At 37.6% G+C, this 19,234-nt stretch overlaps 1 pseudogene; it reads left to right on the forward strand.

Moving 5' to 3' along the window:
* Positions 1–18,075: 18,075 nt before the first annotated feature.
* Positions 18,076–18,920, forward strand: LOC129669350 (60S acidic ribosomal protein P0-like; annotated as a pseudogene).
* The last annotated feature ends 314 nt before the right edge of the window (positions 18,921–19,234 follow it).

The raw sequence follows: 19,234 nt of genomic DNA on the forward strand, positions 1-19,234 counted from the left end.
TTAATCTTACGTAAAAGCTTGTGCACTTTGGATGAAGATGATGAACAAGACTGACAAAATATGGTGAACAATGTTGCTCATCTTTCTGAGACAGTAAACATTGGAGGAGGGTATCTTTTTTTTAAGAAGACTGATAAAAAACACTGTCTAGCCAGATCTGTCTAGCCAGATATTCATGGCAATATGAAGAAGCATGCCAGAATGAATGGTAGTTTAGAATTATTTGGACCAGTGCTGAGGGGACAAAGGAGGACTCTGAGCAGAACTGATTTAAAAAAAAAAAAGTTTCCTTTAGTTTACCCAGTGAAACTTTTGTGGATGCCACAAAGAAAACTTAGAAGACTGCAAAAGCCATTCTGAGTAGGTGGCTCTATTACATCATCATGATACCTTGTTAACATTTTAAAAATTTATTACTAAATTTTATTAGCTTGAAATCATTATACAGATAAATGGAATACAGTATAGTATGTTGATACACAAATCCAGCGTGTGATGATCAAATCAGGGCAATTAGAATCTCTTCCTCCATATAAGTTATTGTATCTTAAAAGGCAGAAGTAAGCTGGGAGAGGTGGAGCATGCCTGTAATCCCAGCACTCAGGAAGGCAGAAGCAGGTGTTTTGCTGTGAGTTCGAGGCCAGCCTGGTCTACAGGACAGCCAAGGCTACACAAAGAAACACATTAGTCAAGTACAGATGACAAAAATGAGGCTCAACAAGGTTATGTAAAATGAGTCATTCTCAATAAGTAACAAAGGTGGAACTGAGTACCAGATATGACGATTGCTAATGTTGCTCTATCACAACACAAAACCGACTGCTTTTGTTCACATTTTTAAAAATTGTTTTTTGAGACAGGGTTTCCCTGTGTAGCCTTAGCTGTCCTAGACTCACTTTGTAGTCAGAACTGGCCTGGAACTCACAGAGATCCACCTGCCTCTGGCTCCCTAGGCACTGGGATTACAGGCGTGAGCAACTATACCTTGTAATGGAAGTTTTGGTTTCTTTGTAAACTCAGTCATGTTATGAAAGTATGTTTTTGTTTTTAGTTCCAAGTGTGAGATTTTAGTTGGGCTATAATTTTTCCACACTTGTCAATTGTCTTGTGCAGGGCATGGCTTTTGTCAGCGGATAATAACCTTCCATGTGTAACATGGACAACGGCATTGTCTAGGACAGAGCCCAGAAAGAAAACATGTGGAATGCAGTCTTGGCATGTAGTGAGTATCAGTTTAAAGAGACCAGAGACGGATGTTGTGGCTGTTTGGAGACAGAGAGAAACACTTGGGGGCACAGCAGCTTGGAGGAGATTGCTGGCTGTGTTTGCTGTTGATGGAGATTGGTATACCCCCCAAAGACCACTTACCCTAAAGAGCCAGGAAAAGTATAGGTGTTTGCACACCTTCTCCCCACTAACCTCCCTCCTACACAGGGCTGGGAGGTTAGACTGGAGGTAGAGGCCTAAACACCCCAAATAGAGTAGAGTTTTAAAAATGAGTGCTATACCACCTGGCCTTTTGCTTACTTTTTTTTTTTCTGTAAATTAGGAAATGTGAGTTGATGGATATATTAATTCTTTCCCTAAAGTACTTTATTATCTATATGTATTTCATAACATCATGTATATACCAAATACATACAATGAAATTTCTATTTAAACAAGTATATATTATCTCATATATACTAAAGGAATCCTTTCTCAGAAAGATTCTGCTTTCCAAGACTATTTTCAAATAACCTCATCTAATTTTCACTTAAATATTAGTACAGCTGATAAATGAAGAAAATGCTTTCATTGAGTTTCAAGTAGAAAATTATGAATTCTTTGTTTTTCTAGAAAGTTTTAGGCACATAAATAGAAAGCCATTAGAACTGATCTAAAGCCTGTAGTCCTACAGTTTCAAAACACATTCAAAACACTGGGTCAAGAGTTATATTATCCCCCCCTCAGGGGCAGGTGATCAAAGAACCAACCACTGAGTTCATGTCAAAGATAGTTCCTGTTCCACTTACTAGGAGACCGACTTGGATACTGAGCTGCCATGGGGTACATCTGAGCAGGGGTTCTGGGTTATCTCCATGTATGGTCCTTGGTTGGAATATCAGTCTCAGAAAAGACCCCTGGGCCCAGATTTTTTGGTTCTGTTGCTCTCCTTGTGGAGCTCCTGTCCTCTCCAGATCTTACTATTTCCCCCTTCTTTCATAAGATTCCCTGCACTTTGCCCAAAGTTTGGTTATGAGTCTCAGCATCTGCTTTGATACACTGCTAGGAAGAGTCTTTCAGAGCCCCTCTATGGTAGGCTCCCATCCTGTTTCCTGTTTTCTCCTTCTTCCAATGTCTATCCTGTTTGTCTTTCTGAGTGAGGATTGATCATCTTACCCAGGGTCCTCCTGCCAGTCCACAGAGGAGGACAATGTAGCCAGTCCTGATGAGACCTGATAAGCTAGGGTCAGATGGAAAGGGAGGAGATCCTCCCTAATCAGTGGACTTGTAAAGGGCAGGGAGGGGTTGAGGGAGGGAGGGTGGGATTGGGAGGGAATGAGGGAGGGTTTTACACCTGGGATACAAAACAAATAAACTGTAATTATTATAAAAATAAAAATTTAATAAAAAAGAGTTATATTATCTCCAGGTATATATAGGTTGAACAAATAAAATTGGCTTCAAGTCTTCACTAAGCTCTGGGTAAAAAAATTCTCACACAATCTATGATTTTTTTATGGTAGTGATGATTCACTCAGCTCTATAGGCTCATCTCATAGCTGAGAACTCCTTCTCAGAGGAAGTACCATAGATTTTGGTACCTAAACAGGAAATAAGACTGAACCAGACGTAGTGAAATGGAACTCCAGGAATAAGGAAGAAAAGAGTTGAGGTTTGGGAAGCCAGAAAAAGTATATTTACAAAAAGGAATTGATTCAGTGTGCCTAAAATGGAAACAAAAACTGACAGTATCAAACCAGGTGTGGCAGTGTACCTCTGTAATCCAGTATTCCAGAGGCTCAAGGTAGGGGATTAAGATTGAAACTTGCCTGAACTACAGTGATAGATCCTGTCACACTGACATTTAAAAAGAGAAAGGAGTTCCACCCCTGAACTCTAATAGACACCCATATCCTAATCCAGAGCCACTTCTCCTCACCTAGGTCTTTTCCCTGCACAACTCCTCTATGCCAAGAACCAGCTGGAAGTGGCACCCACATACTCTTAGTGAGTCTACCCTAGCCCTTGCCTGGCCCCACACCTAGTGGCCAAGCCCATACAGGAATCCTATTTGCACACTCTACCTGTGGATTCACCCCATGTCCCCTGCTCCTAATGGATAGCCACATCTATGCTGTTCTATGTCCAAACCCAGCTGGGAGCTGCATTCTTGTGTCTCCTTGCTTACTACTGAGTTGGAAGCTACCCATCTCTAGAATCAAAATTCAACATCAGGTATCTGAAGGAATGACATATAAACTCTTCCTACTTGATTTAAAATCAATGGATTTTGGGCAGAGACAGAAACAGAACCAGATTTTCACTGACAGTGGCAGACTGGAATCTCATATCAAACACACAATCTACATGGCCAGGACCACCAAAACCAACGAACAGTATAGCAGGCCAGCCAGGAAATTATGTCCACCACACAGATTACTAGTTCCACAGGACAGACCACAAGTTCCACAGAAATGTTGTCCAATGTACCTGGATGGAGCCATGACACGGATTTAATATTTTTTTCACATTTATTTATTTTTATTTTGTGTGTATGAGTGTTTTGTCTGTATGTACATCTGTATATCATATACATACTTGGGGCCTACAATGTTCAGAAGAGAATTTCAAATCTCCTGAACTGGGATTAGGGTTATGAGCTGTCATATGATGTGTGTTGGAAATTGAACCTGGGCCTTCTGCAAGAACACTGAGCTATCACTCCAGCACCAGGACACAGAATTTAAAAAAAAAAATATGAACAATTATAAACACAATCAAAGAATTCAAGGAGTTCGAAGAAAACACAAACATCTGAATGAAGTTAAAGAAGATATGATTTAACTAATGAAACTCAATGACAACACAAACACATGGCTGAATAAAATGATGAATGTGGAAAATGGAGAAAGCCATAAACACATGAATTCCTGAGTGAATGTGTGTGGTTGACACGGGTATGGTCATGTCAAGGTCCAAAAGGCCTCAGACCCATGGGGAAATGACAGTCTCTCATCCTTCTGAAGCTGAGAGATACTGTTTATTTGCATGTAATAACCCTGCTTTCTTTTGCAGATTTGTGCAATAACTCCACCTCTCTGTTCAATTCTATGTTATAAATACATTGAGTTTTGGGGGTTCTTCAGTTTCTCCATCAGATCACAGAGCCCAGACCACCTGACCCCAGCAGTTCTTTTCATCTGTCTGTCTTTTCTTCATTCTCTCTCTGCCCCAAGTAGGTCCATCCTTGGAAGCCTGGACCTTTACATGGATATGGGAAGTGATGCCGGAAGAAGGTCAAGAACATGGATATTAGCTACAGGTGGGGACCTCTCATTGATCAGATGAGGGAACACTCTCAAGAAAAGTACATTTATACAGGAAAATTGAAGAAATTATGGAAAGAGATGTAAAGAGAAAGGAAGAAACGGAAATGAAGAAATAATAAAGAACAGATTAAGGAACAAAGAGGGGACAGTTCTAAGCAGTGGGTGTAAAATATTGGAACAAGTAGAATCTATAGATAGGCAATTATATGCTAACAAGGAGAGTCCAGAAATAGACATTTATTTATTTGTTAACAAGCAGACTTGAGATGCACAGTTATATGTTAGTATTTTAAAAGAGATTTTTTGAGATAAATACAATCTAGAGATATGTATTAATAGTTTAGTATTTTGAAAGTGAGTTGTAGGATAACTGAAAATCTGGAGACAGGCATGTTATTGTTTTGAAAGAGAGTTTGGGGATAAATAAATTCTACAGATAGATTGGTGCTTTGGGGAAGATTTTGGGAAACCTTGGAGGTGAAGTGGAGGCATCGTGATTCATCAGTTCTGAGGCATGCTCTTAATTTCCAGAAAAGCAGGGAGGAATAAGTTTAGCTACTTGGGAAAGTAATAGGAGAGAAACTGAGAAACGGATATGGGGATGAGGAACTAGAACATTTTTCCATTTTTGCCTTGGTTTAACTGCTCTCCTGTTACATGTGGCAAAAGAAAAAAATGGTGGCTTTAAATGCTTTGTGCCTGGTAATTATATCCATGAAGGTCTTAAGATCAAATCAGGGGAAAAATGTTCACCATGGCATTCTTCCCCATCACCAGATGTTTCCAACCTGAAGACTGCTCCCCTATGGGGACTGCTCCTAAGGAGATTAGCTAAATCTGTCTCCTTAGTACAGCTATAAACCCTGACTCATTGTTTACCTGTATGTAATAACTGCAACACTGTGTTCAGATGTATGCAATAATCCCATCTCCTTGTTCAACTTTGTATAATCCTAAGGCACTATGGTTTCTCTGTCTGAGGGCCCATGCCATCTGATCCCAGCATTTCTGTCCATGGATCGGTCTGTCTGTCTGTCTTTTTTTTTTCATTTTCTCACAATTTGAGTCAGGTTTATTATTAGAGCTGTGCATGGACACAGTAGATGAAGCCAGTTTAGGATTTGAAAAGTGAATAAAAAGAAGAGAAATATTGAAGAAAACCCTGGCTGAAATAGAGAATTGAAAATTTTCAGTAACCCAATTAGAAAACTCAGGGCCTTGGCAGTAGAACAGATCAATTAGAACAGGGAATATCAGGACCTGACAATAAAGTATAACACCTGTACCACATAATCAAATACTATATGATACATTTTTAAAACTCAAAGTATTCAAGAACATTGGACAGCATAAAATCTATGAATTATAGGCCCAGAGGAAAGACCAATGGTATATATTGTCAACAAGATAACCATTCAATAAGAAATAAGAAGAAAATGTCCCTAATCTAAGGAAAGACATACCCAATGCATATGTAGGAAACATACAGAACACCAAATAGATTGTACTAGAAAAGAATCCTGCAAGTAATATAGTTAAAACACTGATTATTCAGAATAAGGAAAGGTTATTACAAGCTGGAAAAGAAAAGCCACAGTTACATATAAAGGCAAACCCTACCAGAATAACATCTGACTTTTCAGTGGACTCTGTAAAAGACAGAAGAGCTGGAGTAATGCATTTCAAATTCTAAAAGACCAAAGATGTTAATGCAGACTACTTAACCCAGCAATACTTGCTATAGTGAAAGGAGAGGGAAAAACAAAACAAAACAAAACAAAACAAAAAAAAACCTTTCCATTACGTAAACAAGCTTAAAGAATTCTTGTACACTAAACTGATTCTTCAGAGATGATTGGAAGCAATACTTTGGATTGAAGAGAGGAAAAAAACATACCTAAGAGGCTACAGAAAGAAAACAAATGAAGCCATAATTACTGAAAACAACATAGGACTAAGAACACAAACAAAAACTGCAATAAAATGACCATAATCAATACACACCTTTAAATAATAACTTTAAATAATAATTAGTGGCCTCAACTCCCAATCCAAATAGAGGTTAGACTGATGGATTAAGAAACAAGTTCAAACTGAAAGATTTGAGTGAAGTATGGAAAATATATTTGGAGTAAATGGAACTAGGAAGCAAGATGGTCTCACTATCCTAATTTCTGAAAAAAAAAAAAAAAGCTGTAAGTCAAGCATAGTAAGAGAAAAGGATGTTTCATTCTGATCAAGCAAATAATTAACCAAGAAGACATTACAATTACAAATATGTGCCCCAAACACTGACAATCAATTTTATATAAAAGGATACTACTAGACTCAGCCCAGAAATTAATCCCAACTCTCCAATAATAGGTTATTTCAACATCCCACTTTCTCAAATGCAGAGACCATAAGAAGAAAAAGAGAACAGAAAAAAAAATATCAGAATCAAATGGCATCATACATCAAAAGGACCTAACAGATATTTACAGAATATTCCACTGGAACACCAAAGAATGTACATTTTACTCAGCAACCCATGAAAGCTTCTATAAAAATAGAGTGTATCCTAGAACACAAAACAAATCTTAAAAATTCAAAATTAAGAAATTTGAAATGGTTGTGAGTATCCTATCTGATCTTAATGCAATAAATCTTGAAATCAGTTACCAAAGAACCTCTACAAACTACAAAAACCTATGGAGGTTGAGCAACATGCTACTAAATGATGAATGGTTCAAAGGAGAAATAGAAATTTAAAAAAAGTAGAAACACAACATACCAAAACTTTTAAGGCACATTAAAAGCATTCCAAAGAAGGAAATTATAGCTCTGTGTACCTACATTAAAACAAAAGCAAACAAACAAACAAAAACCAGAAAGAGCACAAATGAACAATTTAATGATTCACCTCAAGAGTTTGGAAAACAAGAACAAGCCAAAACCAAACCCAATAGACTGCAGGAAATAATAAAATTCATGGTATACATTAATGAAATAGAAACACTTCACAACATAAACCAATACAATGATTCTAAGATCTTCTTCTTTGGAAATAGAAACAATATTAGCATACCTTTAACTTAATTCACTAAAAGAGGAATGGAGAAGTGACAAAAAATGAGCAGAACAGGGAAATACACCAAAGAAATTTTTTAAAAAAAAATTAAGGGAATACTTTAAAAACATGTACTTAATTAAGTTGGAAAACACATTGTGGGTGGTGCCATCCTTAGACTGATGGTCATGAATTCTATACGTAAGCAGGCTGAATAAGCCATTGGGAGAAAGCCAATAAGCAGCACCTCTCCATGACCTTTGCATCAGCTCCTGATGCCTCCAGGTTCCTGCCCTGTTTGAGTTCCTGTCCTGACTTCATTTGATGATGAACTGTGATATTTCCTCTCCAAGTCAGTTTGATCATACTGTTTTTTCACAGTAATAATAACTAAGACACCTATGTATAATATATAATCTGCATGTAGATATAAGTTAACTTGTTCCCTATTTGTATCACTTTCATTTCTTTCTCTCGTCTTATTACTCTATGTAGCACTTTCAGTTCTATATCAAAAAGGATTGGGGGTAGTAGGAAGCCCTGTCTCATTCATTATTTTAATGGGATTTCTTCAATTTTTTTTCACATAAAATGTTGGTTGTGGATTTGTCATTAGCCTTTATTATGTTGAAATAGGCACCTTTCACACAAATTCTCTCTAGGACTTTCATCATGAAGTCATATTAGATTTTGTCAATGTCCTTTGCTACAACTATTGAGATGATCATATGGTTTTCAAGTCCATTTATGTGATTAACTATGTTTATTGAATTATATGTTGAGTCATCACTTCATGTATCATTCAAGATAAATTCAACTTGCTCAGAGTTTGTTTTGTCATTGCCTGTCTTTAGTATTTGACTAATACTGGCTTCCATCACTAATTAAGAAAATGCCCTATAGGATTGCCTGAAGTCCAGTCTTACTGAGGCATTTTCTCAGTCGAGGCTTCTTCCTCTACAATCTCTAACTTGTGTTAAGTTGATATAAAATTAGCCAGCACAATAGGATAACCAAAACTCCACAGGAGAACTTAAAGAAATGACCAACACTGTTCCCAAAGTGTCAAGATACAAAATCAACTTAAAAAAATCAGTGGTTGTTTTATATACTGTTGGTATAATGTTCTTGTGGAATGTATGTAATTTACCCTTTTTCATCCAAAGACTGATTTCTCTACCCCACTATCTGGCTTCAATCCAGACATTGCAGTGTGATGCTTATTTTAAGCATCACCTGTCTCATATTTGTGTAAACATGTTACCATTTGTTCTCTGTATTGCCAATTAAAAATAAAAAACAGCCAATGCTGAGCAATGGAGAGAAGAGGGTGGGACATCCTGGTCCAGAGGGAAGGAGAAAGGAGGGAGTTGGGGAGAGATCCTAGAGGAGAGGACAAGGAAACATCAGGAGAAATCAACTGGACCTAACATATGACTATCAAGCAAGTATAATGTAGGAAATCTGAATGGGAGGAAGCTATGATGGCTTGGAGGTTTTAGGATAGAGTAATTATTGCCCAGCATTATGTTCTAGGTTTGATTTGGGTATACAGCTGGTTTAGAAATAAGAGCTGTTTAAGTAAAAGATAAATCAATATTAAATATTAATAATAATAATAAAAATGTTCCAAAACCAACATAAGGAAAAGGGAGATTGTGGAAACCCTCGAATTCACATATCTTCAAATAAAACAAAATGTCTAGAAATAAAGCTAACCAAAGAGGTGAAAGATGTCTGCAATAAAAACTATAAATCTCTGAAGAAAGAAATTAAAGAAGACACTAGATTACAGAAAGACCTGGCATGCTCATAGATTAATTAATATAAATTAATATTATGAAAATATCTGTTCTACTAAAACTATTTATGGAGCCAGTGCAACCCCCCCAATTCCTGACATTATTCAGAGCAATAGAAACAAATACATTAATTTCACATGAAAAAACAAAAGATCCAGGAAAGCCCTAGCAATCCTGAGCAAAAAGAACAATGCCACAATCCCAGATTTTAAGGTATATTGTGGAGCCATATATATTTAAAAAAAAAAACAGTATGATACTGACTCCAAACCAGACATCTAGATCAATCTAACAAAGACTCAAACATGAGTGCATATAACTAAAACCATTTGGTATTTGACAAAGATTTTAAAAATGTGCACTGGAGGGGAAATAACATCTTCAATAGTTGGTCCAGGGAAACTGGATGTTCATATGTAGAGGAATGAAATTATCTATCACTTTGCACAAAATTGATCTCAAAATGGATCAAAGACCTAAATGTGAAGCCTGAAACACTAAAACTACTAGAAGAAAACATAGACAGTACCCTATATGATAGATGTGTAGGAAAGGACTTTCTAAATAGGACTCCATTTGCCAAATAATTAGGGACAACAATTGACAAATGGGACTTCATGAAACTAAAAAGATTTTGCATAGCCAAAGATACAATCACTGGTTGAAGATGAAGCCCACAAAATGGGAGAGAATCTTTGCCATTTATACATCTGACAGAAGATTAATATTCAAATAAGTAAATTGATATAAATGAAGTAAATAAAAGAGTAAGAAAAATGACCCATTTGAAAATTGTGCCTAAGACTTGAAATAAGGGTCTCAGAAAAGGAAAAAAAAACAAAACTAGATATCCACAGTGATACAATAGTGCCACTAGTATCATAAGTGTAAACAACAGTTGTCTGATTGGATTGCTCAATAGGTGGGAATTCATTCCTGGTACTATAAAACTTGGTAAAAATTCATGGGCTGAGAGGCTATACGTCCTAGAAGAGAACCAATTTCTTCCATTTTCCTAAATTAATATAGCCTCCAAATGTACTCTAGATATTCATTCCCACAGGTAGATATAGCTCTTATCCCTTATCAAAGAAGTTTCTTTCTTTAGCAGGCAGAAGCTATTACAGAAATCCATAACTGCAAAAAAAAGAAAAAATGGCAGAGAAAAAGTGGTTGTGGAGGACCAAGATACCATGAATAATCTATAACACCACCCTATGCTTAAGGCTTCAGAGACAGCACAAAAGAGGGAGCTGAAAGATTCTAAGAGCCTGAGGAGCAGGACTATGGCTATAAAACAGAGTATTCTAGATAAGACAAAGATGCTATGCCCATGATCTTTCAAGAATATGATTGCTTGCAGAATACCTGCACACACCAGTTGACATGTGCCTTAGGGTTTCTATTGCTATGAATAAACATCATGGTAACAGCAACTCTTATAAAGAAAAACATTTAATTGGGGCTTACTTACAGTTTCAGAGGTTTAGTTTGTTGTCATCATGGCAGTGAACATGGCGGCACAAAAGGCAGACTTGGTGCTGGAGAAGGAGCCAAGTTTATATCTGTTTTGGCAGGCAGCAGGAAGAGAGAGAGAGAAACAGACAGGAACAGACAGGACAGTGAGACAGCGATCCAGAGAAAGACAGAGTCAGTGACAGAGAGAGCGAGACAGAGACAGAGAAACTGATCATAGTTTAAGCATTTGAAACCTCAGAGCTCACCCTCAGTGACACACTACTCCAACAAGACCACACCTCCAATAGTACCACTTCCTATGAACCTATGGGGGCTATTTTCATTCAAACCAGATTATGCCAAAACAGATGGGGAAAATTTCACAAGTCCATTCTCTGAAATGAAGAGCTATAGGCTGTCAATGGCTGCTGAGTGAATCGTTTTCTCCAGGGATGAGTCTTATAATAGGTTCTCCAGTCCTAAATGGTCATCCATGTGTGTGTTTGTGTGTATGTGTGTACACAAAATAGTAAATGGACTCAAAGTTTTGTGTGTTGGGGGGTTGTGTATATGTATATATGACAATGATAATTGCAGAAAAAGAAGTCATGAATCTAAGATAAGATTTAGATGAAAACGGGAGGAGTTGAAGTGGAAGGTAGGGGCAGAAATGATGCAAATACTGTATACTCCTGTATGAAATTCTTTAAATTTTTTTTAAAAGGGATGTTTTTCAGATGATGGAAACAGCTAGATAACATAAAGTCTTATGTGAATTATTCAAGGATTTGCAGAGATAATACCTAAATTTGAAGAGTAGAAATTGTTTTTAAATGGGTAATATTAATGCTAACATTAATTTTCCAGGTGATAAATGATAGTGTCCTGAAAGAGAGTTTAAATGACTTAGAGGTGACTAATTGGATGTGGAAGATGGAAAGAAATGTATATTTAAAGCTAACTTACTGGAGTAACTAAGCTAATGATGTTATTCCCTTAGGTGGAATTTATCAGAAAATAGTAGTTATATGGGATTAAGATTAGCTTTATGTGAGCTGCTACTATTAAATGAAAATTAAATAGGTTTTCAAAAAGGCAGAATACACTGATATGCAGCCTAGCAGAGAAGAAGGATATGAAGACATATATTTTAAAATTATAACTCATGGTCAAAAGGAAAAATATATGGATATGCATCAGATCATTAATCAGAGAGAGAGAGAGAGTCAAGAAGGAAGACTTATAAGACTTGCCAGAACACTAACATTAAGGAATTCTTACAGGCCCTTAATGAACATACTCCGCAGAGAAATAGCATGGTTCAGTGACAGTTATGTAAAGACAGAAATAGTCATAAAAGCATATAGAAAATAAACATTTGTTTAAGAAAATGTATTAAATCATATCTGTGTATGGTGATGCCTATGCATAATCTTAGTCGTGGTGGTTTGAATAAAAATGCCCACCTTAGGCTCTTATATTTGAATGCTTAGTTATCAGGGAGTGGTACTTAGTGGTACTTAGTCATCAGAGAGGAGGTATGGCCTTGTTGGGGAAAAGTGTGTCACTTCCGGTGGGCTTTGGGATATCAAAAGGTCAAGCCACTTCAGCTTTCTTCTTACTGCCTGTGGAACCAGAGGTAGAACTCTCAGCTACTACTCCAGCACCACATCTGCCTGCAGAGCACCATGCTTCCCACAGTGATCCTCATGGACTAAACCCCTGAAACTGTAAGTCAGCTCCAGTGAAATGTTTTCCTTTATAGAGTTGTGGTCATGATGTCTCTTCACAGCAATAGAACAATGACTAAGATACCAATGCTTGAGAAGGTAAGGCAGGGGGATGGTGAGCTGTAGGCCAGTACAAACATAAAAAACTACAAAATGTCAAATGTCATGATTCTTATTAACTTGTTCTGTATCACCAAGTTTTAATCTATAAGCTATACTCTAGGCCTTCACAAACTACAGGTGTGATAATGATGGAGGCTCATAAACCTCAGCTGTCTAGTTCATGATTTCATAACCTGAGAAAGCCACCATTACCTCTCATCTTTCATACTCTCATCTTGTAAAAGTGCTATTCCAATCAAGCTGAGACTAGACTAGAAGGCTACTTACCAAACACAGGATGAGAGCTCTGCTTCAGTGTGACAGAAGTTAATCAAGAATGTTGTGTCTCAATTTTAGCCCGAGTGAATTGATAAGGTGAAATGTCTACAGATATTTTGGGAAGCTGAAATGACCTAGGAAGCCATTTTCCCTTAACATCACTAGCCTTCTGTACCCAACCACAGCAGCTTAGGTACACTTTCCAAACCATAGATGTTCTTTCTTTAAAATATTATAATTATTAGGAACAGAACATGGATAAGTTCATACCTAAGGTTAAGAACAATGGAGAACTATAAAATAACTAGACTAACTGATGTCTAATGGGCATGCTAATCAGCAACAACAAAGCATATATGCCTCAATCCTATTGAAACTGCTCCAAAATAGACTATAAGCATGTCTTATAGGTTATAAGCATGTGTTAATAAATAGAAAAATACTAAAAATATACAAATTATGTTTTGAAATGGAATTAAATTAGCATCATAATATGTGAGAAATTGATAAATATATGGAAAATAAATAATATTAGAAAATTTCAAAGTAATCAACTCATCATCATCTATATAATTAGTACAATACCACACAGGGCACTATAAGATGCTTCCCAGAGAAGTAGAATATATAAATGGATAATAAGTACACAAAAGCCAATTAGCGCAGGGAAATGCAAACTAAAACTATATTGAGAAATTACATTTCACCCACTAGAATGATAAGCATTAGTGAAAACATGCCAAAAAAAAAAGCCCTCATATGATACTGATATGATAGCACCTCCACTTTGTAGTCTTTTCTATTTATTTATTTATTTTTATTTATGTTACATCCTTGTTGTAGCTCCTCCCCTCTTCTCCTCCCAGTCTCTCTCCTCTACCTAGGCAGCTCCCCTCTTCTAGGGGAGCCTTTCCCTTCCAGCCCAGCTCATCAAGTTGCATCAGGATTGAGCATGTCCTCCTCCCCTGTGGCAGGGCAAGGCTGCCTTGCCAGGGGAAAGTGATCTAAAAGTTGGCAAGTGAGTTCATGTCTTATGCAGTCCCCACTTACCTTACTAGAGGACCCACATGGTTTGGTAGTCTTTTAGAATGTTAGAAACCAACTGTAGTGATACACATCTGTACTCTCATCAAGCCAGCTTGATGAGAGAATGAGATCTTTTCTTAACAAAATCAATATATTAAACAGACTCACCATATAAGCCATCGATATTAAGTTGCACCCAAAAGAACTGAAAACCTTTTCTATAAAAAGACTTGTATGTGACTATTCATAACTATAGTCAAAATGTAACCAACTCAGATATTCATATACTATATATGTATAATAGTCTATTTAACCACAGGGAAGACCTTCCAAAACCCATAGTTGATGTCTGAAACTGCAGAATGTACCAAATGTATGTATAGTATATTAGTTTCCTATACCTACCTATTGGCATTAAATATAATTTATTAGTCAGTTACAGTAAAGGATTAATGTTAATAACTAATAATATATTGAAATACTACATTGTAATGAAAGTAATTTATAACCTATGAATTGTTTATTTCTACAATTTTTGACTTAATACTTTTGGGCTGAAATTGATCACAAGTAACAGAAGTACAAAGAGCAAAACAAAACTGTAAAGGAAAAAAAAGCTAATGCACCATTATATGAACAAAATACTACCTATTCATTTCCAGTGAAATGGTATTTACCTGTGAAAAGAGAAATCACAGTGGAAAGTACTAGTGGTACATGCTTTAACATGGATAAACCTTGCAAATATGTTAATTCCAATAATCCTATGCAAAATGCAAAATACTGTGTAATATTTCATATATATGCAAATGACTGAATTAGAAAGGAGATTAGAGTGGATATACATCTAGAGGAAAGAAAAATTTCACCCAAATTCAACATAGTGAACGAATGAATTTATTGAGCTTCCTTATAGGAAAATTAGTAAGAAGTTATTTACAGGAGCATTGATGTACCTTAACAGCCACATCACCAAAATTTCCCACTCCAACATGAAAAATGACTTCCTCACAACCACATATAGAGTCTCCTCATTGATTGACTTTCCACACTATATATTCTAGCAGCTCCAGGGACCACATACAGCTGGGAATGAATTACGTAGAGAAGGGGGAATGGGTGAAAAATGAAGTGGCTGGAATTTCAGACAAGTATCAAATGACTCTCCCCACCCTCTCCTTCTATAAGAGAATGTCAACAGCCCAATCTTCAAGGCCTCTTGCAGGCAATCAGGCTGCTCTAATTAGATGGCAATAGCTGTGATGCTTACAGGGTAGCTTCCACAACAGAGCGACTTGTATTTTGTGACCTGTGTGGCTACATTCATGTTTTGTTTTAGTTAATTAAAATTTTGTACACTTGGCTTTCTGCTATATTCTCCCACTACTAAAGAAAAACAGAAATAACTACATGAAATTAACAATAATACTCATATCTGTCAGTGCAAAGAGAGCTTTTCTTTTTCTTTTAAAAATTAATTCCTGAGTATGGAACTCAGTAGTAGAACACATGGCCCTAGTTTCAATTGCTAGTCTCTCTCTCTCTCTCTCTCTCTCTCTCTATATATATATATATATATATATATATATATATATATATTTATTTATTCTCTCTATATATGTATTCATATATATGTGTGTGATATATATATACAGAGAGACATAGATACAGAGATACCAAAGACAGAGAGCCAGAGACAGAAAAAAAAAGATAATTACGTAAGGCTTACAATGAATATATTTCAAATATAAAACAGTGATTAATATGGAATATCTCAGCCTATATTGACTGGTGTCAGACCTGAGCTGGTAGTCCTGGTTTGCATGAAAAAGTTGGGCAAGCCATGGGGAGCAAAGCAGCGCTCCTCCATGGCTTCTGTTTCAGCTTCTGTTCCAGGAGTTCCTGCCCTGTTTCTTCCTTTTAGACAGCAGGAGCAGAACTAACTCCATCTTCTTTTCTAGACACCATTTTGAATGGCCCTGACCTTTAAATGACCCAAGATCTCCCACCAGGAACTTGCAAGTAAAAATACCCACAGAAGGAAACCAGCAAGTGAAAAATCACACTAGAACATTGGCAAGAGCAAATAAGCCTACAGAAGAAACTTGGCAAAAACAATTAGGCCCTGCACCTAGAGCCAACCAAGAAAATAAACATAGTTCTGGGTCTTGCCCAGGTGTTCCTTTTTTCAATAGTCTGTTTCCCCCTTTGGCCAATTGGCCCAAATCAATCCACTTAGAGTTCAATCTACCTCAATCTACCCACTCCTCTCTTACCCTATTCTGTAATGAATTCCAAGACTTGGAATTCCCCGCATTCGATTTTCCCCTTTAAAAACTCTATCCTTCCTAGGCTTGGGGCCACTCTTTCTGAACTGCTGCATCAGGGATGATTGATGGCCCAAGCTAGCTTGAATAAAGACTCTTGTGTATTTACATTGGACTCATGTTCCTGGTGGTCTCTTGGGGCTAACAAGATCTAGGCATAGCACCTATAGTGATGGAATGTAATCTGATAGTTGTAAAAAGGTATAATCCCTTTTGTCTCCAAGTTGCTTTTGGTCATGGTGATTTATCACAGCAAGAGAAACCCTGAAACATTAAGGAAACACACACACACACACACACACACACACACACACACACACACACACACAAACATTATGAAAACAAAATGCACAAAAACCATTTTAGAGAATTTATAGACTAGTCCTCTCTAAAATAGAAGAATGTATCTTCTGTCCAATTATACATAGAAAATATACCAAAATAGATCATACTGTGAGTCATAAAACATCTTAATAAATTTAAGTATACACTATTAATAAATATTTACTCTTTAAAATTATGATCTTTCTTTTCTGGCACTGGAGATAGAAGCCAAGGCCTTTCACAAGCCAGTTGAATACTATAGCACAGGCCAGGTGTACTAGTGCATGCCCTTAATCCCAGCACTCTGGGAGGCAGAGGCAGGTGGATCTCTGTGAGTTAGAAGCCAGCCTGGTCTACAAAGTGAGTTCAGGACAGCCAAGGCTATGGAGAGAAACCCTGTCTCAAGAAAACAAAAGCAATCAGATTATGTCAGAGGCAGTCCCTCTTCCCATTACTATGGCCTGCTCTTTTATCACCTCCCCCTGAGTGGGGAGCAGCCTTACCAGGCCACAGAAGACGACAATGCAACCACTCCTGATGAGATCTGATAGACTAAGATCAGAAGGAAGGAGAGAAGGTCCTCCCCTATCAGTGGACTTGGGGAGGGGCATGCGTGAAGAAGCGGGAGGAAGGGTGGGATCGGGAGGGGAGGAGGGAGGGGCTTATGGGGGATACAAAGTGAATAAAGTGTAATTAATGAAAGTTAAAAAATTTAATCAGGTAAAATAAAATCAGTTGGCACAGCTCATTTTAGAATTACTAATAAATAATAAGGCTTCTTCTAGTAGCTCCCTTCTATTCTGTTCTTTCAAATTTCAACCACTTTATTGGCATCAATTAAGGATAGTTAATTTCTTCTATAATTAATGAGTATATAATGATGATTTTGATATTTTGAGGGAGCTGGCAAGGTGGCACATACCTTTAATCCCAGCATTTAGGGAGGCAGATGCAAATGGATCTCTGTGAGTTCAAGGCCAGCTTTATCTACAAAGCTAGTGCTGGACAGACCTACACAAAAAAAAAATCCTGTCTTGGAAAACAAACAAACAAAAAATAAATAAAAAGATATTCTAAGGGTTCTCCCTAGATTCAAAGCCAATTCTTCCTACTGCTTTGCAGCATTTAATTCAACATTTTTGTTACTCTAATTCTGTAATTGAGGAGTATTGAATCAATAGTGATCTTAACATAAAATGTTCCAAATAACAACTATATGATAGGCCAGGTAGGAGCTTTCTTTGGAGCATCTGTTGTGCTTGACCATTCCTGTGATGCTCTTCTTGACAAATTATGTTATATTACTTCAGTGCAGATGGGGAAGCAACAAGATATAATGTGAATGATTAAGGCATTAAATATGTTCAGTGATCTCACCAGGCATCCTCATTAGAGTGACATTGTCTTTAAACCCTCCGTGTCAATCCCTGATGCACTGCCGTAATGACCTGTGAAGACAGGGTGACCTGAAAGTCCAATTACTTCCTTAAGATCATCCGAATTTTGGATGATTACCCAAAATGCTTCATTGTGGGAGCAGCGAATGTGGGCTTCAAACAGATGCAGCAGATCCACATGCCCCTGAGAGGGGACACCATGGTGCTGATGGGCAAGAACACCGTGATGCACAAGGATATCAGTGGCCACCTGGAGAACAAACCAGCTCTGGAGAAACTGCTGCCTCACATCCGGGGAAATGTGGGCTTTGTGTTTACCAGGGAGGACCCCACTGAGATTAGGGACATGCTGCTGGCCAATAAGGTGCAGGCTGCTGCTTGAGCTGGTGTCATCACTGTGCCAGCTCAGAACCCTGGACTGGGACCTGAGGAAGACCTCATTCTTCCAGGCTTTGGGTATCAGCACTAAAATCTACAGAGGTACCATTGACATTCTGAGTGATTTGCAGCTGAGAAACACTGGAGACAAAGTGGAACCCAGTGAGGCCAGACTGCTGAACAAGCTGAATTTCTCCCCCTTGTCTGTTGCCTCAGTGCCACACTCTATCATCAACGGATCCAAGGGGGTCCTAGCATCATCTGTGGAGAGTGTCTACACCTTCCACTTGAAGAGAAGGTCAAGGCCTTCTTGGCCTATCCGTGTGCATTTTGTGGCTGCTGCCCCATGTGGCTATTGATACCACTGCTGCTCCTGCTGCCCATGCAGACCTAGCCAAGGCTGAGAAATCAGATGAGTATACGGGATTTGGTCTCTGGCTAATCACCTCCCAACGCAATCAAGTCAGCCAGCTTACTTTGAAAAACATGGAAATAGAGGCTTACTTACCTTAAAAAAAATTCAGCTACTTATTTACAATAGGAGTGAAAAACAATGATGGTGTTGCTGTAGTACTTGATGAAGTTTGATGAAAGTGGTTAAAATGACTGAACAGCAGCATAGAGAACAAATGGAGACTACTTAATTTAAGGAGTTCCATGTCCCTTGACATAGCTGTAGTACTCACAAACTCATTCCAGCTGTGATTTTCTGCATATATCCTGCACATAATGAGACCCATACTCCCTTTATTTGGATAGGGAGAAGCCCATAAAGTCCCACTCCTTTTTGTGGCACTACTGGCAGATAATGGTAGAAAGAATGGGAA

Source organism: Psammomys obesus, unplaced genomic scaffold (genome assembly GCF_907164565.1).
Source record: "Psammomys obesus unplaced genomic scaffold, mPsaObe1.curated_primary_1811, whole genome shotgun sequence".
Classification (NCBI taxonomy): Eukaryota; Metazoa; Chordata; class Mammalia; order Rodentia; family Muridae; genus Psammomys; species Psammomys obesus.